Raw genomic sequence first — 24564 nt, 5'->3', positions numbered from 1 at the left:
CCCAATCTCCCACAGAAACCGCCCATTTGGAGTCAGAATTAGTTGCGGTAGAGCTTTCTGATGCTGCTCTGCATGGCTCCATGCCAGTGCCCTCAGCCAGATATGAAGCCAACCTCCTCCTTACCGGATTCATCAGTGCCAGCATCGCAGATGTCAGAATTCCTCGGACCAACACCATCGTTCTTGGAGTTTGCGGCACCTGGTATGTACCCAGTCAGGCACAACTACTTGGCCAGGAACACCTTTTGGCCTCCCCATGTTCCTGCTAATGGCGCCATATGGCACAGGACCTGTAGCACCTGTGCCTGCATCAGCCATCACACCAACGCACAATTCCACGGTTCCGCATTCAGCATCACAACCAAAGCTGCCACCTCCACCTCTGCTGGAGGAGCACAAGGATCCATTAGTGCTACGTCCTCCATCCTTGGAGCTTCCTACTTAAAAGAGATGTAGGAGAGAGGCACACAGGCTTGTTGGAGAAGATTATTAGAGGCGAAAGATACACAATATATTTGTTTGAGACTCTGACGCCTTGAACCTGTACCTCCAGGAAAATGATGGGGTTGGAAATCCTTATGATTTTCCCAGCCTTTCCTCTGCCAGTGGTCCAGATACTTCGCCAGATTTAGTCATTGAATTTCCTGCTGACCTCCTAACTCAGAGGTCCTACCCCTACATCTGTCATAAAGAAAGTAGCTATGTTCTGGACCTACAACTACCTTTGATAGAAGTAAAGACAAATGTCCTCACAGAGGTTCTGCTACCATCAAATCTCTCACCTGAGCCATTTCTGCCCTTCAATAAGGCCTTGATGGAATCTATCCTAGCAGCCTGGGGAAGCCAGCTTCCGTACTTGACATGGCTAGTGGTCAAATTCTATCGCCCTACTCCTGGTGACCCATCATTGCTTTTCGTGCACCCTTCCCTAGAGAGCTTGGAAATCCAGCCATCCTGCTAATCCGGAGTGATACATGGCACCTTTCCCTGAACCCCTTCAGGTGGAGAACCAAGAGGTCAGAAGGATGGGGGAAGATGATCTCAGCTAGTAGCATGGCTCTGAAGTTGTTGAATGCAAATTGCCTTTTAGCCTGTTTCGTTCACGCCCTATGGGACATGGCTCAACTGATAGTGCCTCATGTTACAGAAGTCCTGAATAAGAAGAGGAATGTTTCTTGGCATATAATCATGTCTGGCCTAGATATGGCAGATTATGTGGCAAGAGCAATAGTTACTTCATCTCTATCAGATGCCTGGCCTGGTTCAGGCCACTGGGCTGTACAACGGAAGTGCAATCGAATTTGATGAAGCTGCCTTTTGATGAAACTCGTCCAATTGGAGAAAAGGTGGATGCTGCCCTGGAAAGATGTAATGCCAGCAATGCAACTGCACATTCGATGGATCTTCAGCAGCCTCAAGCCCAGAAAGACTACAGGCAGTTTTGTCCCATTCAGGGATTTGCCTGGGGTTTCTCCTTTCGGCAGAGATAAGCTTGTCAGCCAGAGACACAAACAGCCTCAAAATCTGCTGGTCCACCAATAGAAGGGTAGAGGCAGAGGTCTCTCCAGAAAGCCTCATCCTCTTCCACCCCAGCTCCCATGAAATCAGTCTTATATCTCTACTCCAACTACATTTGGTGCCTGAGGGAGAACAATCTGCCTTTTTTCTGGCCCGGAGGGCAATTACTTTAGTCCAGTGGGTCCTTCAGGTATTGGAGAGAGATCAGACCCTTCCTGTCCTTCAGACTCCACTCACATCCCACCCCTGACTTCCTTCCCTACCCCAGTCCATCTTGCCATCCTGCAGTATGAAGAGGCAGCACTCCTGCAGAAAGGAGCAGCAGAGCTAGTGCCAGAGCAGGAAAAAGAACAAGGATACTTCTTCTGGGTTTTTTGTGCCCAATAAGGATGGCAGTCTGCATCTGCTCCTGAATCACCTGGAGTTGAACTTCTTCCTCAAAAAGGAGAAGCTCAAGATGCTGACCCTAGCCCAAGTGTTGCTGGTAGTGGATGCTGGAAGCTGGATGGTGTCACTCGACCTGCAAAATGCATATTTCCACATCCCCATCCTACGGTCGCATCTGAAGTATTTATGCTTTGTGGTAGGTTCTTCGTATTACCAGTATGCAGTACTCATTTTTGGCTTAACATTGGCACTTTGAGGCTCCACCAAGGTGAGGGCAGTGGTTGTGGCTCACCTCGGGAGGTTAGACATCCTCAGTTTCTCATACCGGGACAACAAACTAATCAAAGTCTGGTCGCCGCAGTTGGGATCATGCCATCTGCAGTCCACGGTATCCCTGCTGCTCAACCTAGGCTTTTTGATCTTCTACCCCAAATCTTACCCGAGGCCCTCCCAACAACTCCAGTTTATAGGGTCAGTACTGTCCACCACCCTTCTCTGTGCCTTTCATTCACCTCAGATTATTGCCAAAATCCAGAAACGGTCTTATCCTTTCAACAAGGCGAAAGAGTTCTCTTTCGGAAGGTCCAAAGATTCCTTTGTCTGCTAGATTCCTGCCTTCTCCTAGTCATGAACGCATATATGAGGGCTCTGCATTGTTACCTCTGCAGGCAGTGGCTATTGTACAGAGGAGACCTGTCGGACTCCATGGTGATCTCCCCCAGCACTGCAGTGGAAGTGGCTTGGTGTGGGGAACGAGACAACCCTCAGCTATGGGATTGCCTTCACTCCTTCTCTTAGTGTGAGTACGGTAGTAAAAGATGCCTTCACCATAGGGTGGGGAGCTCACCTGGAGGATCTGGAGATTAGAAGATTCTAGTCTCTGAAAGAGCAGGTTGTTGGAACTGTGAGCGATTTGGCAGGCACTCAAGGCCTTCCTCCCCTCCATTCAAGGTCGGTCCGTCCAGGTCTAGATAGACAACATGAAGGCATTGTGGTGTGTCAACAAACAAAGGGAGAGTAGAGTCTCACTTTCTTGTATGGAGATGTTGAGACAGTGGCCTTGGGCACACCAACAAGTAATCGTGTTAACTGCTAATCAAAGTCTCTGAATGTCAGAACCAACAGCCTGAGCTGGTGCTATCTCGTCTATCACGAGTGGCGACTTCTGCTGGAGTAATTCCAGGACATCTTAACACTGGTTGTCTATCCCCAGCTGGAGCTGTTCCTCTCACAGCCCAATGCTCAATGCCAGCAGTCCTGTGCCCTCCCGTATCCATTGAGGGAAGCATTAGGGGATGCATTTTAGTTCAAATTGAATTTTCCAGTGCACTACGCATTTTCCCCCACACCCTTGAATTCTCGGGCTATGAGGAAGATGCACAAAGGCCTGACCTCATTCTCATCTTCCCGGAATGGCCAAGGAGGGTGTGGTATACACACCTTCCGCACTTCTCCACCGCTCCCCAGCTCAAGCTGCCATTCAGACCCGACCTTCTCTCCCAGTTGGAGGGGATGGTACTGCACCTCACACTTCAAGAACTCCACAAACATGCTTGAAGACGGAGAGGACCGATAGGAGTTCCTTTCAGCTGCCACAGGAGGTGGTGGTTGTCATTCTTTCAGTGTGTTGCCTCTCTACTAAATCAGCTTACTTTGGCAGTTGAGTAACTTAAGTGCATGGACACAACATAAACCTTTTGCTGGCCAAGTTATCTCAGGTTCAACAATTAGCACTTTCTCTTGTACAGAGGGGTTGTGTGATTGGTACTGTCAAGGGTTTTTTGCAGCATTGTTGGTGTGCCTTTGTCTCTCTGACCAGCCATCCCTCTTCAAATCCCCCATTGTGATGAATTTTCTGAAGGGATTAACAAAACTGTATACCCCAAAGCATTTGTTGTTCCCCAGTGGGACCTTAATTTTGTGTTAACTTTTCTGATGGGGACTCCATTTGATCACCTGCACAGTTGTCCCTTAAGGAAGTTGACCTTTAAAACTGTTTTCCTACCACTGATAAATTCAGCCTGGTTGGTGAGTGAGTTCGTCTCTTACTTCCTGTTCATCTTTTAAATCCTTTCACCCTGACAAGTTGGTATTGAGAACCAGTGCTGGTTTGCTGCTTTCCTGCCTAAAGTGGTGACTCCATTCCAGCGGAGTCGGTTCAATACCCTTCTGACCTTCTATCCCCTGCCCCATCCTACAAAGGAGGGGTTGCATAGTTTGAATCCTAGGTGGGTAGTCAACTACTACATGGACCTCGCAGAGGACACACGACTGAATGACTTACCCTTTGTAGGGTATTATACCATGAAAAACAAGGCTGTGCAGAAACGGACTCTTTCAAGGTGAATAATCCTCTGGATTAAGACCTGCTAAACACTGGCTAAGAAGGAACCTTCAGAAGGAATCAAGGCACGCTTTACCAGGGCCAAAGTCACCAGTTTTGCCCTTGTAACAGGAGTTTCAATTGCAGAGGTATGCAAGAAAGTCACATGGGCATCCACACACATTTGCCAAGCATCATTGCCTGAATTCCGGGGGGCATAGAGATGGTCATTTTGAGATTTCCTGGTATCACCATCCCTAAACCCTCCTCCTAGGTTGGCATGGCTATGGAATCTTCTCCAAAGGTGTGGAATCTGCAGGTAGAAGTATCCATGAGAAGAAAAAGAAAACTTACCTGCAGCAATGGTCTTTCTGGTTTATATCTACCTGCAGATTCCTCACTGACCCGTCTCTCTGTTTGATGGATAGTTATAGGGAAAGTTAATAAGATCACAATATACATATATGTTGGAACTCTTACTCTAATTATGTCAATCTCTCCTCTGGCCTCCAAGCCTGGAAAAGAAAAAGATTCAAAATAGATTACAACTCACATCGTTGCACTGGCGTGGGTGCTATATGGCTATGGTGACGTCATCTGCTGCTCTTCCAACCTAGATATGAAGCAAGCACCCCCTCCCGACGACTTTAGAGCTTTGAAGTTTCTGGATTTAGTCTGACGCCTGGGATTATTTTACTGGTGAGTAATCTGCAGGTAGACCAAGTATCCACCAGAACGATTGTTACTGCAGGTAAGTAACTTTTTCATCTTGTTGGGTTAGCAAGTGCATTTCAGAGCAAGGAGAGAAGCTGAGACAGTTTTACTGAGGTTGAAGGAAACCCTATTATCGCCACCATGTAGGGGCCCACAGATTACTCAATAGCTTGACGAACAATGTTGGGTCTTTTTGCAGTCTCTGGCCGCTCAACATTGATAACACAATAGAAGGCGACTGTCAGTGTTTTAGAAAAGGTGGCTGAATGGCGATCATTGCCTCTCTCGAATAGGTTTGCGCATCTTTCTTGGGGGGGGGGATATCATCACTAATTCAATCGCATCTCCTAAGCACACATCGATGATCTTTCTCTCTATCACAGTTGGGATGGGGCCAGATAACTGGATTCTGGGACAAAGCAGTGAAGATGAGGAATAATGGATCAGGAGTTTTGCTTCCTGTGCTCGAATCCTGAGAATCCTTTGGCACTGTGTACCATACCCACACTCTGTGCTTTATTTGTGCCAGTACTTACCTGTCTTGAACCCCAGGGCATAAATGGAAGCACCTGAAATTAAACAGTGCTGCATTCATTTGTATTCCTCTACCGCATGATACAAGTACTGAGGTGTTGTAAGAGCACTGGATGTAGAAATGCAGCAAGACTGGCTATAGAGGATGGCCTAAGAGAGCTGAGTACGACGGAGTAGTGTAAGATTGCAGGTTGTAGGAGAGGTACAAGAGCACTCGATGTAGAGCACAGTGAAGGAGAGCAATGTGTGAGCTGTAATGTTAGAATGCTGGCTGTAGCCAGGGTCACTGGAATTATGTGATTCTACAGTCACAACTGTTTTTGCCTAGTTATGGATTTGCCGCATTTGCTATGTAATTCATCATATGCTGCATAGTTTGCAGATTGGGACAAAAAAAAAAGTTTCTAAGGCAAATGGATCAAAATTTACTAAAAATGCAGCAACACATGTTGCTATGCAGTGCAGGGCATTTTGCAAAATGTGTCTGTTATACCTTTCATTTGCATATTGCTGCATTTGGGTGTTAAACTAGTACTAATAAGGTGAAACCTTTGTCCAGACAGTGCTGACGTGTAAAAATGACCAAAAAAATAAACTGATACTATCACAAAATGTGCTGCATAATTTGCATTTTCTTGCCACATAATAAAAAAAAAGCGCAGCATAATTCGGTCCTCCTTTGCCGCATAATTCCAATGGCCTTGGCTGTAGCTTTGATGATGGAAGATGGTGTAGGAAAGGCCAGCAGCAGGGATAGTGTAAGAATGCTATGTGCAGCAGAGACGTAAGAAGACTGGACATAGAGGACAATGTATAGGATTAGAGGGTAGAATTGGTGTGAGAGGGCTAAACGTGGGGTGTGGTGTAGGAGAGGCCGCTGCCAGGGGCACTGTAAGAACATTGGTGGTAGAGGGGGTGTCAGAGGGCCAGATGTGTCCAGTGGTGTAAGGGAGCTCAATACCCAGAGAGATTGCAAGCGCGTTGACCATGGAAGTGGTGTGAGACCATAAGGCATGTACCAATGGAGTAAGCCAGCTCTTATTCCTGAGTAAGTGCACGCAAAGGTTATGTTAAGCCAGAGGCGCAACTAGAGCAAAATTTCAGGGGGGGGGGGGCTACTAAAAATTTCGGGGGGCTAATTCTTCCAGCAATAGGCAGAGTTGAGATAAAGGGGTAAACAAACAACAAAGCCTCACAACAAGGACTCGTTAACACGTAAATGGTCTTTTAAAGGCCATGTGAAGCACTCGGGTGTGCCTGCAAGAGGACGAATACCAGCACGGGGAGCTGTCTCAGCCCGGGCTGACACACACGACGGGGGTGGGGGCCGGGGCTGAATCCCTTTGAGCCCAATGGGCGTTGCGCGTCAGTGTTAAGCTTGGGTTGTAGAAACAGGGTTCAAGTACTGGCTGTAGTGTTCGTGCACCCTTCCCCTTGCTCTCTGCTTGACTCACCACAGGACATGTCTCTTGATTACCCCACAGGCCCCGCCTCAGTCCTCCTGGGAGTGACGCGACGGCCGACGGGAACGGAAGTGTTGTGTTTTACATGATAGAATGGATTGATCTAGTCGAACCGGGTCTTCTCGTGTTAGTAAAATAGATGGAATTGAAAGATAACAGCTTCGCTGCTGTCCTCCGAGAAAATAACAGAGGAAGCCATGACTGTAATCTCCTCGAGAATTGCCCCCCTTATCCGCCTCACCCGTTCCGTTCCCCCGCCACCCCCTCTCCCCTCTTCTCCTTCTTATCAGGACGCTGTTGCAAAAGTCTTTAACAATTACGGCTCTTCGGAGACGGTGGAGATTTCGCCCCCGCCCGGGAATGGAATGTTAATTTCAATTTGCTTTCACAAGTCCCCCCTTTGTTCTGGTCTCTCGGTAAAGAATGAAGCTCTCGCCTCAGCCTCACTCCATCTCGGATCTCAGCTGGTTGGGATTTTCTTGTCTCTCGGATGCTGTGTCCCGCTGTTCTCCACTGCGGAAAACTGGCTTTCACCTCTCAGCTAGTGAGAATTTTTGCATGTTTCCCACATTATGGCGCATTCAATGTAGCCAGTACACTGGGATTATGCGGCAATGGCGGACTAAATTATACAGCAGGGTTGACTAGATTATGCCACAAGAAAAGGTAAATTATGCAGTACATTTCGTGGCAGTGTTATTTAGCTCTTACGTCATTTTAAGACATAATAATATTGTTTGGCAAACGTTTCACCCAACAGCCAGGGGCGGCTCCTCCATAATGGCGGTGGAGCGTCGCCCGACTGGTCAGAGTCAGTCAGAGAAAAATAAAATGATAATGAAACCATAATATCATTTTATTTTTTCTGGCTGGCATGCCTGTGTGGGGCCGGGCCATGACAGGGAGGAGTGGTGGGCACTTAGCCGTGCCCATCTAAGTTTGATCAGCCATTTTAGGCCAGCCAAACAGACATGCGCACTTTTATTTCTCCACCCGAGCTGTGTTCACGGCTGGGTTGGAGAAAAGCCGTAGGCTCCCAGGCACTGTGTGAGCGGCAGACCAGGCCTCTCAGACCAATGCTGGCACTGCTCTCGCAGCACAAGAGCAGTGTCTGGATTGGGTGGGGAGCCTGTGCTTTCCAGTGACATTGTAGAGAAGCACAGAGGCAGCCGTCGGCGTTGGTAGCAGGAACAGGTAAGTTTTTAAAAACTATTATTATTTTTTCCCCTTGTTCTCTGTCCCATCCCCCCACTTGCCTTTTGCAGCGGCCACCAATGCTCTACATCTCAATGCAGGAACCAGTGACTGAAAAGCATCCTGTTAGCCTTTGCAAAGGCTCTGCCACTGTGTGTTACAATGTTTGCTAGTATTTTTTAAAAGCTTCTTACCCATTTTAGCCAAAAACAGTGGTGGCCCATAATGTTTTGAACAGGTGCATGCTGAAAATGGGAATCTACAGCATGTGCTGTGTGCACATTCAAACCCTTTTTAAAGAGGTTTGCGCCTATATGCCTGTCTAGAGCATTGTGAAATAGTCTTCGGCCCACTGCTCCAAATGACATTGACCTATTGAGATATGGCTATTCCTTGATATGTGGAGTGCCAAAGAATCAACACAACAAACAGGTCTCCGAGGAACAATAAGAGAATTCACAGAATGCTGATTTTGAATTTCACTTAAGTGAGAATAGTATCATATCTTACATATTCACTCACTCATCCACCTACACATTCCTCTCAGTGAATTGCTCACTCATTCCAGATATCTGTCTGTAACCTACATGCCACTCATGTCTTAACTGTACTTCTTCTGTAAGTGATGAAAGTTTGCAGTATTTTGCCCAGCTGAATCTGGTGGGCAGGGAATGGACGGTAGCACTTGCTGCCTTCTGTGAGACAGGGAAGCTGGTTTTGCTTTTATCATGATGTGTCTGTTCTCTGAGGCAGTAAAGTTTCTGTCTGATTTGTATATGTTCTGCGATAGGGTAAGCCTGCTACTGTACTGTCTGTAGTACCTGTTCTCTAAGGTAAGCTTGCGCTCTTTCGTTCCAACGTCTACCTATTCTATATAAAAGTGAGGTTTTCACTGCTGTGTCCCCAACTTATGAAAAAATGCAAAGGATATATTGAATGCAATTACAATATAGTTGGCCCAGGGAACTTTCTACACTATGTGGTGTCTTTTAAAAAGACCTATAGCTTGGAGAAGGTGTCGACCCCGTAGAAACAATATTTAAAAAAACAAGCCATGTCAACAGAAAACAGACACAAGGTCTGTTGCTTGACCCTTCTGTTTTGTATTTTAATCTTGTGGTGGGATACACCAGTAAAGCCTTGTTTAGGTTTCCTACACACCATTTAAATGTAAGGCTGACCCTTTAACAAAGGGAGAACATAAATGTTGATATAAGAGACTTAACCTCACTCAGAATGAGGAAGTGAAAGCTAGGAGAGTGTACAACTAGAGAAGTATAATACTCTGAGGTACTGACTGGTGCCAGCTGTGGAACCCACTGATGACAGATACTACACTAGGTAGGTGAAGGGTCATCATCCTGCGGGAGAAGCAGACCGTTTGGTAATTCCATAAGACGTTTAGCTCGTTCTTCTAGAAGTTTTATACTTCTTGTATGTTTATGTTTTTGCAGGGATCGTACAACAGTCCGTTAACTCCTCTCCCTCCTTCCTGATTATGTCAGCTACCTGTGTTGCACCTGTGATGTATGTGGGATAGAATTGTGTGATATTCCTTTTGTTGGTTCCGCCTGTTCTTTAGATATTCTTTGTGTCAGGAAATGATGTGTTTCTGCTATCCATGGTGTACTTTTGTTTTTTTGTAAAGCTGAGTATAAACCTTTCAAAATGATTAAAACAGTCAATGCTTGTTTAAAGGCACGATGTGAATTTAAAAGTGAACCCTCTAAAAACACATGAGCAGTTTACTTTTGATTTTATGTGTGAAAGAAGCACTTCTTGAAAGGGAGTAGAGGTTACATGTTTTGTATAGCATCGTTGGCCAATTCTAACAAAACATAACTGAATGCTGGGTTTTTGAACCCATAATAATAATGATGAATGCAAACCTAAAAGCCCCACAATGCAACATGCCGTTGGCTAACAGTCAGGAGTGTCTGATGGTATCACTTGTCATAGAGCTACTTAACATACTTGTTAAATGCAAAATTAAACTTAGTTCCTCACTTTTTTCTTAGAGGCTATCTAGGGTTAAACAGCCCTGTGGGTGAGAGGGCTGACATAGCCTTTTATATGCAAATGCAAGCATCTCACAGCAAAAGGCAACATTAACACTCCTTGCTATAAAGAGTGACATGTCTAAAGAAACACAGAGAAAGGCTAAGCAATGTATTGGCACCTTCCTTCCTGAACTCATTCTCCTCTAGTGTGATTTAGGGGGAGAGCATTGAATAAGTGCAGCATGTGCTGCAGGCCCTGCCCCACGTGTGCCGCCAGTGGCTGGAAACTAGTTTTTGTTGAAAGCAGCACATTATGCAGCAAGTAATAGATTACATGGCAAGTGGGTAATTCCAAACTAAGCTATAAATGTCATGACTCTAGAAGAGTATTATTCCTGTGGTCCGATCCCAGCCATTGAGAAGGGGAAAGTAAGATCATGTGATGACAATATTAGGGGTATCAATATTAGGAGTCACAGGTGTGGGACTGGAATCTATCTCGTCATCCCACAGTCGATTTCCCCGCAGTGAATCACAACGCGGTCGTTACAACGACCACGTTTTAATTCCGCATACCATTACTCCGCAAGTCGGAACAACAACTTGCGGAGGGGGGCGCTGGATGTTGGAATAGTATAATTTACTATTCCAACTCCAGTCTGTGCGGACACTAGGGAAGGTGTAGGATTTTAAATCCAACACCCCCCCCCCCCCCCGCAAGTCATTGTTCCGACTTGCGGAGTAATGGTATGCGGAATCACAACGCATGATACCGGTGTGCTGTAAAGAAAACCGGCCTTGCCACCCCTAACATACAGCCATTCCTTCCAATGAAAACCAGCCAGACAACTGTACTTGCGTTAGAGAAATGTCAGCATTCACTAGCCGTATTTATTATACTTATAGGACAACTCCTGTCACCCAATCGGGGGGGGGGATGAGGCTGGCCAACCGGGCCATACCTTGGTCCCCTGGCGCAGCCATCACCCCCCCCCCCCCCCCCCCCCACTCCCACGGGGCGTATCACAGGGTACCCTCCAGAGCCTGGGACAATTGCGGTAGCAGATGCCTCCCACCCTTCATCAATGACCGTGTCACCCCTGCCCGGGTAATAAAAAATCAGCAATATCTAGAATCCGCCTGCGCTCGGATTTGTAATGCCCCACGTTGACAACCCGTTTTGTGGTCAAAACATAACTCATTAACCACCTCTCCTATAAGATTCTCCAAGGTAAAAGGATGGAGGGGTGGGGTGGGGAAAAGAAAAATCTTGGTCCTCTGACGCTCGCGGGCGTCGTGGACTGGCAATCATCAGGAGCAGGCAGGCAGCAGGTGCTCTCAAAGTAAGATAGTGCCTTTAAGCCCTGTCCTGCTCTCCTGCATGATGCCAGGAAACGCTGCTGCCACCCCCTGACCTATGGAAATTGGCGGCAGGAAAGTGCGCCGCGAAAAATCAAAAGACGTGGCCACCGTTAGGCCGCAGCCCAAAACCGGTCCGTACTGGCCCGCACCTGTCTTCGGGGCCTGCGAGGTGGGAATGCGGCCCCTCATCCATAGTGTTCCCTGTACAGTGTTTAACAAGTTCTGCATTGCTACAACTTTATTAGTTATTAACATTAGACTAATGCACTTCTAAATGTGGGCACTACGAATATTATCAATGTAATAGCTATTTAGGGAGAGGGTGAAGGCTCCAGCACACGCAAATGTGGAAATTCCCACTCAAACACCTATTATTTGCAATGTTTTCTGAATTTTAGTCTCTTCAGAGAGAAAAACACGTTCTGAAAGCTACATTGCAGCACCAATAATACAACACACTGCCTAACCAGTTTATCAATGCAAAAAAACAGCCTGGTAAGCTTAGCGTTAAGAGAGATCAAAAGACATCCTGTGCCTTTTTGGGTGTGTAGCTTCCAATCCCATGATGCATTGTACTGGCTGTTTGCCTCGCTGAATCAGTTCTTTTTTCCAGGTTGCTTGATTGGGTGTTTCTTCATCTGTTTTGTATAAAACTTATCTAAAAACTAGCAGTTTGTTTTTTAACCTCTTGAGTGCCCATGACGAGCTGGTCTCGTCATGGGCCGCGGTTGCGCTGTGCCCATGACGAGACCAGCTCGTCATAAACCCCGCCCGCTAATGAAACGCCCGGCACAGGGCGGGGAAAGGGGCGGGCACTCAAGGGGTTAACGTTACTTTCAGCACTAGAGATTGTTTGGTGGTGTTTTTCTTGCACTGCACCCTCACCATTTATGAAGTGCCCTCCTTGTGGGAGGAATATAGTTGCAACTGACTCGTCACAAGATCTATCTGGCCTGCCTCTAAGCCCCACTTGTCAAGAAGTGTGGCTTCTCTTAAAAAATGTCTAAAAGAACTTTATAAAAACAGAGAAGGCATTAGGCTGTGACAGAAGGTGCCAGAACTCAGGACCAAGGAAAAGGAGAGACACGACAATTCCTCCAGTAAGGTCTCGGCTTCCATTGTTACTAGGCCTTCCTTCCTTAAGGGCGCCCATAGAGGGAGATTCAAGGAAAGAAACACCAAGAAGAGCAGGCAACGAAACATTGTTACTGACGTTCCCATTTGACATTGAAGCCTTCAACTTTGTTGAAGGGACCAGTGCTGACTTGTACGCAGCTGAGGGCACGACTCCATGGTCATTCCCCATCAAGCAAGTCCCTACAGGATCACTCAGAACCTCACTGACTGATCAATTGGTCAGGAACCCTTCCCCTTCCTCTAACCCCGTCCTCGCTCTTTTATTTCCGTTGTCTCCCTAACCCCACCCCAACTACCCCACCAACCGCCTCTCCATCTCTCCCTGTCTACTTTACTCCCCTCCCATCTACTAATGCTACCCCCTTTCTCCCTACTCCTACCCGATCTTATCAATGCCCCTCATTATCCTCCTTATTACTACTGTTTGTCTGTGTAAGGCCCTGTGTAACAATGGCTTTTAATATGTAAGCAACATCCATACCTTTGGTGACTATGCGCTATAGAAATCAGAAAAAAAAATAAAAAAAGGCATGACTGTGGAAACGTCAGTCCCCCTGAGTGGGTGAGTAAGCAAATGGTTGTTGCAACTTGCAGGAGAAAAGATGTGTGGGTCTGCCGCTTCCTCTATGAAAACAGCAAGCACAACGGCCCTTCTTGGCTGATGTGTCTAGAAAGTTTTGAATACCTTTTAGAAGTTCTCTGACAAGTTGCCAAGGGAACGCAGGCAAGGCTTTCGGGGCGTGATTTGAGGATGATGGATGCTTTCCAACCAAGTTATCGGTGTCTCCATAGACTCAGCAGATCTGGCGTCTCCCAGTTATTTGCACCAGAGGAGTAGATTCAGGTGGGGTGTTACACCAACCTAATACATGTATTTTCTGATGAATAGTTGGGTACAGGTGCTTTCAGTTGGGTATGGAGAGGTGTTTGTCAGATTTCACCAGGAATTTTTCCATGCACACACTGACGAAAACACACACTCTCATCTCTTTTTCTAAAACCCTAAAAAATGTAATTATTTTACAAAATATTGTTTTTCTCTCACTTAGTGCTCATAACAATCTGCATTCCTCTGCCTTTAAGCCCCTCTCATGCACCCTACTTGTCATATAATGTATTTTAACATTGTATGTCGGCATGAGTGTTGGGAAATCTGAAGCTCACACCCCCCAATCTTACTGACCAATCTAAGCCACTGATTTTCACTGAATTACTTTAAGACTTTGCTCCTGCTAGGCCTCACTCACTTTGAACGAGTTGACTTTTGGTATTGTTTGTGTTTTATTTTTTGTGCTTTTGTATTTCATTGTGATTGTGTAGTTCTGTGTTGTGTTGTTTGTTCTGTATTATTAATGTTCTTTTGCATTTTTACGTTAATTTGGTGTTGATGTTTTTAGGGTCACTGCTTGACGCCTTAACTGCTACTGTCCCCAAAAGCAGACTATGTCACCAGGGACTTAGAACAGAACTGTTGACTGGCATGTGACTGTTAATGGACCTCTCTGGGACCCTGGTAATCCTAAGGGTTCATACATAGGATGCTTGCACCATAGTTGAGATATATATCAAATTAATATTGACTCAGAGGAATGTCACAATCTCTATATAGTTGAAGACCACAGACTCAGGGCTACATGAGCAGTGTAACCTCTTGGGGTGAGGTGTCCGTAGTGATTAACTATTTACCAACAAAGTGCTGTCCATATTTCATACATGAAACCATGCTAAGTGCATTTTAAATGATAACATGCTTACACTGCATTGTATCGTATAGTATAGAATAGTCAATATCCACTTAATGAAAGTCAAATGTGGTGGAGGCAAATAGGTGGTTGATTGAGTGTATTGTTGTGTGGATTTGTGCTGTTCTGTTGTATTGCTTATGGTGTTTGCTGTTGCACTGTTTCATCATGTTGTGCTGTTTTGCTGTGCCATGTTTTTGTTTTGTATTGTGTTGTTTTTTTCTCGTATTGTGTTGTTTGGTCACCATGTGTTGTTGGTTGTCTCTATTGACATCTGCTAAGACCAGACTCTAGTGCAGCTGTACAGATTGTACTTCTCGAGAAAGAGGATTGCTAGCCTGTGACAAAGAATGGCCTCTTTTAGTGGGGATCCTTGAGACCCCTGGCAGTCTCAACTTCTAACGTGGATACAGCAGCGTGCTGTATGTGTGTGAACACGTCACAGCTAATCTGGAGTCAAGATTTCAGACCCATAACAAAGGAGCCTGCTTGTGGTTTGTTGATAATCTGAAAATACCCCAGCAGACTCGCGGCAAATATTTATTGCTGTCCCTTTTTTAAGAAGTTGGTGTCTCCGAGGCTAATGGATATGTTCTGGTCACCTATTTGTTTCCCTCTACCGGATTGATGCCTACATTCAGGCTGGTCAGGGTTAGAGTCATCATGCTTATGGTAGAATGTAGCTTGGGATTGTGCCTGGATTGTTTCTATTAAATCAACAATGTTTAAAGGTTTTGTTAATAAAACACAAGCAACGGTACAGTTAACGTACCCTGTCACAGACCGCCCTCCCAATGCACGTACATAGGACCATCAGTCGTATACCCCAGACCATGAAAGTACCACCATTTGCCCCAAATCTTCCCATGCTTCTGTGGACATCCCAGAGCCAAATAAATGAGCCTGTCCTGCTGGGTGCACCTGTCCACAACCGCCAACCAGGCAGCCAATAGAGGAGGAGTCTTGGAATTCCACCCCCTGGAAATGTCCCTTTGAGCAACCAGTGTGGCAATTCCCACAAAAGCACACTCCAGTCTCGGTCCTCCCAAGTCCTCCCGCTGGCCCAGGAGGGCAACTCCCAGGGAGAGATCCATGGACTGGCCAAGGACTGACAAGAGTTCACACTCTATCCTGGCCAGGATGCGGCCAACACCGGGCAGGATCAAACCATGTGAAAAAAGTCTGCATCCTCTGCCGAGAAGCGAATGCAGTCCACCAGAAAAATTCTGCCCGCCCGTTGAAGCCGCTGGGGAGTCACATAGGTTAGATGGAGATAATTCAGATGGAACTACCAAAGGCGTGCAGACATTGGCAGTTCCTCTGGGGCTATCATGGTGGCCCACCAGTCAGCATTGTCCAGTTCCCCGACCCACGGCTCCCACCTCTGTCTCACCCTTGCAACCTGGTCAGGAAAATTAATGACAAGGGAACGGTAAACCTGTGATATTGGACCCTGAGTGAGCCTGCCATTTGACTGTTTAGCCTCATGAGGACTAAAGTCGGGGACCCCAGAATCCAAGGCGAGAAAAGACACGGGCTCATGTCGTCATTGTAGATACTTGTGAAATTGATTATTAGAAAGTTGATATTGCGCCTCTAGAGCTTGGAACATAAGCATGCAGCCCCCGACCAAACATCCCCCAAGTAAAGAAATTCCTATCCTGTCTCAGCTCACAAGCCCGTCAAAGACCACCAGTGCAATGTAGCAATGTGCCCAGCCAGAGAGGAGTCATGTAGGTCAGTCTACAGTACCAGCCTGTAAGGCAGAGCACCGCCCTCCAGCTCAAGAAGACCGCACATGTAATGCCTGGGAAAGACCTGGGAGTTGGGGGACTCTACAGAATGCAAATAATACGTTCAAATCCCAGCAGGGCCAACGCAGCCCAATAGGCCGGGTCACTCCTGCCCCTATTAAGCCAGGCCTTCAGTACAACCACTTGGGCGACAGTCGGCAGCTGTCAAAGGTGATATGAGGCTGACCCCCAACTCAAAGGAAGGTCCGAAAGATGGGGTGAAGGACAGTAAACCATTGGGCAGGGAAGGGGAGGGGGAAATTCTGAAAGGCATAAAGGAAGCGAGGCAGAACCATCATTTTAAAGAGGGCACAAGCCCGAGAACTTAGAGGGGCAAACAACACCATTGCTGAAGGGCCCCTTCATTTTAGCCGCCAGGGAGGGTCAGGTTAATGACCGAAGCCAGCTTATACAGCTTGGAAATATGAATACCCAGGTATTGAAAGGTCAGGCGATGGACTGAAATCACAGACTGCCAAGAGCAGACACCTGAATCGCCCTGTACCGGAACTAACAGTGATTTTGCTGTGTTGATGCAGAGGCCGGATGCCTCTTCAATGATACTCAGACGTTCCAGGCAGCAGGGGCCTCAAGGCTACTGGTTCACCAAGAAGAGCAGAACATCATCTGTGTAGAGTGTGATACACTCCTACTGACCATCGTCCCACGACCAGCCTTGCACCCTGGTGTCACAGCAAAGGAGCTGCACCTGGGTCTCAATGGCGAGCGCGAAGAGGAGAGGAGAAAGGGGGAAGCCCTGGCAGGATCCCGATGAACAGGCAAAGGAGAGGCGACCGACCCATTAATGTGAACCTGTGCCAATGGCATAGAGTGCAGAAGCTTAATAAGCCTGCGCAGATAGGGGGCTAGCCCTGCACGCTCCAGGACCATACTCAAGAAGGACCTTCTCAAAATATATCAGTAGGAGGGCCGCTGGGTGGCGGAGGCGGTGTGCCTGGAACAAAGCCAGCTGGACTCTACCGATGCAGTGCCGCATGCCACCGGCCGGCATGAAGCTGTACTGATCTGAGCTGATCAGATACGGCAATATCAAGTCCAACGGATTGGCCAAGGCCTTTGCAAACACCTTGATCTCTGAATTAATGAGAGACATGGGTCTGTAGGAAGCACAACTTTCCACGGTTTGGCCTGTTTTGGGAATACCCACGATTGAGGCTATCTCCAGCTCCTAGGCAAAGTAACCTGTTCGCACAGCCTCAGAATACAACTCCATCAAGGGCTGGATCAAAACAGATCAAAACCTACTAGAGTATTCGATAGGAAGTCATCAGGGCCCCGGGTCTTGCTGGAGGGCATGGCCAAGAGTTCTGCCTCAGTCTCGTTGGCTGTGATATGCTGGTCCAAACCTCGTGCCAGTGAGCAAGGGATCACCAGGAGAGGGGTCTCAGCCAACAGCGAGTGCACCACCTCCCAAGATTTTGGCCGGATGTTAACTGAAGAGTTAGTTACCTGTGACTGGTGTCCTAATGTAGACTCGATGTGAATAAACCTTCTTTTAACTACAACTTTGTGACCACCTTAACTTAACACTAATCCTATCCAAGCAAATCTGAAGCCCAAGGGTGCAGATTTATAGGGAAGAAAACGGGGTCTTTCTGCTATATGCCTGCTGACTGTGCCATCAAAGGCAGATTGTAGCTGTGAAAAGCGAGGGCAATTTCTGGCAGCCTGCCTGCTCTGGGGATTAACAGTACCTCGAGATAAGATGGTAAAATGCACAATTCAGCGCCGCCATTCTCTCATTAATTTTACTCCAGCCGTACATAGATTTAACTATTTCATTATTGAGCACTGCAGTAAGAGTTGTCTTGAAGGAATTGAAAAGCATTCAAAGCCAGGCTTTGTTTGTATACATGAAGAAATAGGATTGCTGAACAATGCTTGCGTCTCCCGAGGAAGTTGATTCCTGACAAGCTACGGAAACTCCGCATTCCACTGAGGTAGCTCCTGCTCACTGAATCGTGTCGGATCCTCAGGAGCCGCGTCTAGCTCATGCTCACCAAATCCATCTTCAATACCAGCGATGGGGATGGGAAGCTGTAATGTCGACTCTCTGAAGCAGACACCCACAGGCTGTCATTACACCCTGCCGCCTCCACTCGTGCAATTCTCTAACCACACATTTGTTGCTTTAGGGCGGATTCAGCAAAATCCCAGGACCATTAGACAAAGGTGATCCTACGGAGTGTAACCCTCAACAGGCGAGTGGGGCGGCGACCCATGACATTGCACAAGATCTTCTCTAGAAGGGTAGTAGTATTGAGCACATTGAAAGTACTATAAATGCAGAAATTATAGGATAATTGTCCGTGAGTGGACTATGTGGCCACCAATACCAGAGATTGAACTTTGCAGCGTCCACAGCAGTCCTATTTGCCTTCATGACAGGGAGTTGCAGGATTTGATGAGGTGCTAGTAAAGGTTGCAAGCTCAAGCTGCGCTACGCTAGCTTGCAATAACTGGAGCTGTTCGCAATGGGAGGAGTCCACGTTCACCATGGAGCCGCTGCCACGGATCTTTTATTTACTAGAAGTCAACATAAGCAATCTGAGGCAGAACTGGACAGGTGCAGGTTGTGATTTACAGTAGCAGTGCATTGGGTTTTACTTTGTTCACTAACACATACCTTACTTCGTAGATATGTCTGTCTTACTTTGAAAAAGATTAAAGTTGTTTTTAAGTTTTAGCCCTGCCACCTTTTTGCATTTATACTTCCAGATTTAGTTGGAATTACCTATTTTTATGAATCTATTATAAGTGAGCAATCTAGTCCGAATATATTTTGGAAACACTAGAAAGACCAGTACATAAAACAGAAAGATCAGATCTTTGAGTCAAAAATTCAAGGGTCAGAATACCAATAACCAGCATCTCTTTTCAAGACTTCAAATTCAGTGAAAACTAGACTTGTTGCAAAGGCTGAACCAGGGCTGGTTAAAGGGTGCAGAGCTCCTCGGTGTCCAAGGAATAACGAATAGGGGTCTAATCTAAAAATCCACGAGGCTTGTGGCAGCATTATGCAAAAACTAGTCTGCCACATTGCATCCCAGAGGGGACTTTGAAATACTACTGATTTCGACTGTCCATGGGCCATTAATGGCAGTAGAATAACCGAAATAGTCAACCTGCTCCAGATATTTTTCCAACTCATTCTCTGTCCTTCTCACCCCCAAATCAGCAGCACCATGGTTCTTAAGCCCAACCTCTTTAGGACTACCCCTAGAAGTACCCGGTTGGAAGCCAGATCATCTTCAGCTCTCCACTGGCGCTCTACAAATATCTCCACATGCAGATTTACACAGAAGGCAACACACTATTAGGTCTTTATGGTATGACATGAACTGCTCATGTTTATTTGTTTTACAGAGTGCAACTGTCAGCCCACATGGGTTTCAAGGCGCTAAAACAGATCTTAAACAATTTCTCAGCTGCAACGATCCATAACCAGCATTAAATCCAGGGAAATTGCCACGTCTTAGCTTCTTCCTAAATCTCATTTGGTCTGACTCCTTTTTAAATGCATCTGGTAGTGTGTTCCAGTTCTGGGCAGCTATGACCGGAAAGACCCTACCACCTATTGTTTTCCGTCGAAATCTGGGTGTTACACGATTCAGGTGGAATGCTGATGCCAAAGCATTGGTACGGCAATATCGTTAAAATGGAACTTAAGGGGAAAACAATTGGGCCAGTGAATCACTTCACGAACGAAACACAACGACCTAAATGCAAAACTTTCCTTCTCTGGCAGCCAGTGCAATTTGGCCAGAACTGGAGAGATGTGAAAGTAGCGTGGAACACCGCTAAACTTTGACCAGCAGCCCTAAATAAATAGGTTTACAATATTCCAAGCTTGAAGATATCAAAGCATTTAAACTTGTAATCATTTTTGAAGGCGGTGTAAATCTGTATAGCACTCACTTAAGCTAGTGTATTTGAAACAGACCGGTCTTATCCACAGCTCTCACGTATCTTGTAATGTGTTAGTTTTTTTTACCACCGGAACCAGGAAAGATGAAGGGCCTCGGCTGGGGGATAAAAACTAGAAACAACATTGTCATATCCGAGAGGCATAAACTATCCCGGTACCTGGGTCTATGAATGCAGGAAGCTTTAGGTTGAATTGTAACAGGTAACAGAGCAGCTTGGATGTCCTCTATCTTCTGACAGAAAAAAATTACAATCTGATTGCATTTTTCCATAGATAATAATATTTGGTTTTTGCGAAGGAGGAGTTTGAAGATTTTTGATCACTGAAAACAGAGAAAGATTGGATGCTTTCAAGCCTTTGTTATACTAAAAGTTTCCTTTGGCCTTTTAATTATTCGCCTGTAAGTCTTACTGGCAGTAGTCCATTCATTTTTACTACTAGGAGCATCATTATGCCACCATCTACTCTCCAACGTTCTCAAAGTAGCTTTCCCATCTTTTAATGCCGAAGAGTACCAGATATTTGATGGCTTATTTTGTTTCTTAAATATTCTGAAATATTCTGATTGGAGCTAACTCATCCAAAGCGGTCTGAGGTAACCCATTGTGTTTGGTAACCAGCGTAGAAACTCTCTTCTGGCATAGGACAACATAAGTCAGCAGAAGAAATATTTTTCCCTTCCTGTCTGAAATATTTTCTGTATGGATTAGGGAGTGAGATTTATTACAACAAACTTTTCAAAACAGGGAACCCCCATAGTGATCCGTCTAGAGAAGAGGAAAAGGATAACAAGGTAGGCAGTCAGGGGAGTTGGATCCCACAATATCCAGGCAGTGGCCTTAAGTTTGAGTATTAGGAGGAAAGCCCAGTTTTACCTCAAACATCTTTATAAGGTTCAGATATCTAGCCGCAACTGGCATTACAGGCTGGTCAAAACGAACGTTGTTCAAATCACCCTCAAGTTCACAACCATAAGATTGGTGTTTAGACACAACGCTTCATTTAGTGTAGAAATTAAGTGATCCGGCGCCTCTGTTAAGGCACTGGGTGGGCGATAGACCGCCACAGAGCTCAATGCGGCCACTGTGGAATCAGTGAACTTTGTGATTAATGAGTCAAGTAAAGAGTCTCAAAAGGATATTTTGTTGCTTTTTTATTATTTCTAATAACTAATGATCCGCTACCTCTCTTCTTATCCCTTCATGCCCTGTCATTCCCTTCTCTCATGTGGAGGAACACCTGTTTGAAGTGCTACCTGTAGGCTGTCACATATGGTCCCCGGGTAGGGGAAAGGAACGTCGGTACACGAGAGTATGGGGTTTTCTCTTCTTTATTGTTTCTCTTTACAGGCAAGATAGGGGAGGGGGTGACGGGATCTTCCTGCTTGTCCAGCTTTCTGTTGGTATGCTTCCTCCGGTTTTGGCTCCCCTCCGAGGCTCTAAAGCGGGAAAAGAAAAACAAACACGGGGACACACGGGTGAGATGAGGATTTCTATACCAGAATTGCAAGGGGGCAAGGGAGTGAGGGATCACCGGGCCTACCACCACGTCTCGACTATTTAAAAAGAATGCTGTGTAGAAGAAGTGAGGGGACAAAGATATAGAAACAATAGCGTCCACGCACTCACAGCCCTGTGACCTCCCTAAGTTAAACTACCCAGTCCCTCCCCGTGAAAAAGAAAAGCGCAGGACTCGGTCCCGTACCTTTCCCAGCCACGCTCCTCCTGGAACGTGGCGGGGCGAATCGCGTTGTCGTTGGCCTCCTGGCACACCAGTCTCCTCGGTTCCGCTCTCTCCGGTCACTCCAACGTCAGTCGTCCTTCTCTCTTTATCGTCTGCTTCTCCCTCCGATACGCGCTCTCGTTCTCCTCCTCCTACTCTTCCTCCGGCTTTCGCACCGCTCCATTCTTCCGGGTCTCCTTTACTTGCCTGTCCGTCCGTTGATTGGCCCACGGCTGCTGACGCCGGACCTGCAAATCCCGCCTCCTTGAAGCTCTAGTCCGATTTAAAGGAGCCGTCTGTGTCCTGTGGTCGGGGTGGAAACGAATAATCGTTAATGTCTCCACCCCGACCTGCCTCCTCGATGACCTCGTGACATAGGCCTATCGAGGAGGTTGCCCCTCCAGTAACAGCTTCATATGACATATTTGTCTATAACAGGGCTTCTCCATGAACCACCAACTGTGCTTGGGAAAGTCCATCTGCTCATGTGGCTACACCAAAAACGCTGATGTCATTGTTCATCTCTTGGACACTTTCTTTGGTGCAACCATTGTGCGGCTGGCAGGCTTTCCTTGTATTTGACCAATGACAGAAACCCTTTTGCTGCGTTTGTGCATTACAGCCTCTTCACAGTGTATTATTTCACAGACTGTTGAGTCCTCGCCCTGCCCTGTGCTGCTGCAGTCAGAGTTTTGAGTGACAGTCCCATTACACATCAGAGGATGGATGACATGCCTCACTGTTAAATCTAGCACCAGCAAAACCCGTGGATGGCAGCGGCTTGCGGGGCACTGACCCCAGCGCAGAGTTTCCAATCACTGGCATTATGTGCCTCCAGCTTTCAGTCAGGCACTGAACTGGCACTCCGCTTCCAACTCAATTCGTGTCTTGCAAGTCAATTGCTGCGATTTTTGCGGTTTGAACAAAGTGAAAGTTCTCCTGTGGTTTTTAATAGGCCTTATGTGGCATAGAAGCGAAAGGGGAATTGTCACCAGTAGCAGCTGGCGTCCACGCTAAGTGGCAGGGTGGTGGGGGAGAGGGAAGGGGGACTGATGACTGTAACAAAAAAAGCAAAAAAAAATAACTTACCTGTCCATCCTGCTCCAACACTACACAGCAGCTCTTCTCTTCCTCACCAGCACAGACTCCCAGAATCCCCGGCAGACAATCCTTACACTGTTGTCATTCAGGAGAGCAGCGTCTGGATTGGCCTGAGCACCGAGGATTTGCAATCCCAGGAAGACTGGGAGCCTGTGACTGCTGTCTCCAAGTATGTCACAACAAAGGGTCCAATTGGAGTGTTTATCGCCATCCAACGTACTACTCCATTCAATATATCTCACAAAATGTACAAGAATGGTGCAAGATAGAAGAGAACAGGGAACAAGAGAAAAACAAAAAAGAAAACGAAAAGGAAAAGGATTGGGAAGCACTGGTGTGTTTAAGACAAGAACCCTCACTCACTCTATGCTTCATCATAGGGTCCCCTCTTCACACTGGGACAGCAAAGTACCTAGTGTGGGCTACTATGCTCCCGTAGGAGAGGAGCCACATTTTTCTTTTGTCAATCACCCTACAACTTCTATCTTATGTGTAAGGGAGGGAGGGGCAGAGTGCAAACAAAAAATTGTATGCGAGTTAAAACTATCTCTTGGTGGGTTAGGACAATTTTATTCTGGTACCCCAATGGATAGGATTGAAAGACCACCTCGATGTAATATGGATTTATGGATATTTCCCTATTCTATCCTGGTCAACATGTTTCTGCCTACACTGACCAACAGGTTCATGGCATTCTTCATGACCAAAATTAGAAGTCACTGCTTAAAAAAAAAGTGAGAACCATACTTTCACTGGTATGGAAGAATCTCGTGTTACAGACATCAAGCAGGGTCCACAAGATACTGTAAAACACAAAAAACAAATCAAACTCAGCAATGGTTAACATCTTTCACCACACCTGTGTCCATTACCAACACTGCAAACCCACTGTGACGCGGTTGTGTGCTGTAAAGCCAGCTATATCAGTTCTTACTAATTGTAACCTATACAGTTAGCTCCACCTTCATCGGTCCCTTCATGGCGGGTCAGAGCAATGAGGATATTCAACGGTAGTATCAAAAGTCATATACACTCAACCACAAGTTTCCTTGTTGCCTTCTAACAAAATGGCTGACTAACTGAGTTAGCTGGCTTATCAGCACACAACTGAGTCAGAGTGGGACTCACAATAAACCCCTTATTTTTTTGCCTCGTGGAGCTAGTATGTGGCAGAATAGCTATTCGTAGACAAGTTCCTTAAGACCACAGAGCTCTAACGAAGCAAAGATTCTGAATACCCACAAGGCACCTCGAAACGTCCCGAGATGCACTGGTCAACAACTGGTTTCCTATGGCAGGAAAGCGTTCTTAATGTATTCTGTTGACACGAGTCGGAACATGTGGACCAAATACCATTTAAACAATCAATGATCTCACCAGCTATGCTAACACTTTGCATAAACAGCATCGTGTCTGTACATCTATATCTGTAGTTATAGTTGCACCAATACAACTACTAACTTGATAAAGTAAATGGACAGGAGATTGATGCTTTCTCATATGGAAGGTATGCTGCAGTTTCTTTTGACTATAAGTCGCTTTTAGGTGTTGCAGTTGGTGGTAGGACTGGATATCTGTGGATTAATTCAGCCTGTACCCTGATATGCCGTAGATAACAGAAATTT

At 46.3% G+C, this 24564-nt stretch overlaps 1 protein-coding gene across 2 annotated transcripts in view; it reads left to right on the top strand.

Annotated features, from left to right (window-relative positions):
• Nucleotides 1-24564, top strand: part of NRXN2 (neurexin 2) — a 2164206-nt gene that overhangs the window by 1425646 nt on the left and 713996 nt on the right. The window lies entirely within an intron of this gene.

This window comes from Triturus cristatus, chromosome 9, assembly GCF_964204655.1.
Source record: "Triturus cristatus chromosome 9, aTriCri1.1, whole genome shotgun sequence".
NCBI classification, from domain to species: Eukaryota; Metazoa; Chordata; class Amphibia; order Caudata; family Salamandridae; genus Triturus; species Triturus cristatus.
The sequence above is the reverse complement of the archived record's forward strand: the minus strand, read 5'-3'. Positions and strand labels throughout refer to the sequence as shown.